This window comes from Alligator sinensis, unplaced genomic scaffold (assembly GCF_000455745.1).
Source record: "Alligator sinensis unplaced genomic scaffold, ASM45574v1 scaffold169_2, whole genome shotgun sequence".
In the NCBI taxonomy this organism is placed as follows: domain Eukaryota; kingdom Metazoa; phylum Chordata; order Crocodylia; family Alligatoridae; genus Alligator; species Alligator sinensis.
Genome location: NW_005842077.1, coordinates 1,336,311 through 1,337,535, shown reverse-complemented (window position 1 = coordinate 1,337,535; position 1,225 = coordinate 1,336,311).

The window sequence follows — 1,225 nt, the reverse complement described above, 5'->3', positions numbered from 1 at the left end:
CCGGCCGCCCTTTCATTTATCATCACTTTCCATTTATTATATGCAAGTGGATCTTTTCTACATAGCAGATCCAGACGAGAGAAAGCTCGCACCTCCCTTGCTGAGGTTTACACCTATTAAAGAAACTGCTCTGTATGTAGAGGGGGGGAAGCTAGGGGGTTTTTTTATCAGTTGCAATTAGGTGGACAGTCTTTCCCCCATTTCCTTGCTCCAGTCTGGGATGATAATTAAAATTTAATGAAGCCTGGGAGTAGCAGGGCTCCGTCTGGGGACTCTGGCATAGAAAATTTTAACTGTACATTTACACCGAGTGTCTGGCTTCAAAGACGTGACTGCTTTTAATCTCGAATTAGAAAACCACAGCCCTGAAATCCTACATTAGGCACCCTCCGCTCGCCGCCCCGGCTGGAGGGCCAAAGCCGGTCTTACCCGTCACCCCGGCTCAAATACACACACAGACACACACAGACACACAAAGATACACACACACACGCGCGCGCACACACACACACACGCACGCGCACACACACACACACAGATCTCAGCCTCCCCCGATCACACACACGCGTCAGGTCACACTCACACACAGATCACACACACAGGTCTCAGGTCACACACACACATCTCAGGTTACACTCACGCACAGAGATCACACACACAGGTCTCAGGTCACACACATCTCAGGTCATACACACACAGATCACACACACACACAGGTCTCAGGTCACACACTCACACGCATCTCAGGTCACACTCACACAGGTCACACACACACACAGGTCTCAGGTCACACTCACAGATTACACACAGACACACACACACATCTCAGGTCTCCAATTACATTTTCGTGAATAATAGATGCAGCTTCTGGTGCTTTTGGATTTCTTTCTGTCTTTTTTTTGAAGCGGGTTGATGCAATATTAATCGGTGGTAGCCGTTATAAGGAGGCGCGGGGGGTTTCAGGGACAAATCGCTGCGGCTGGGCTGGCGGAGCCCAGGCGAGCGGAGCTGCGGGGGGGGGCGGGGGGCGGGGGGGCCCCTGCCGTGGCCGCCGGTGAGTACCCCCGGGCGCGGGACGGGGGCGGTAGGTCGCGGGCTCCCCCTACACGTCTGGACACTTCCCTTCTTCGGACGCGCCGGGGCTGGGCGGGGGTACAGCCCCGGCCCTCCCAAAGCCAGGGCTGGCTCGGAGCCCACTGGATTTAATAATCGCTGCCTCTTATTT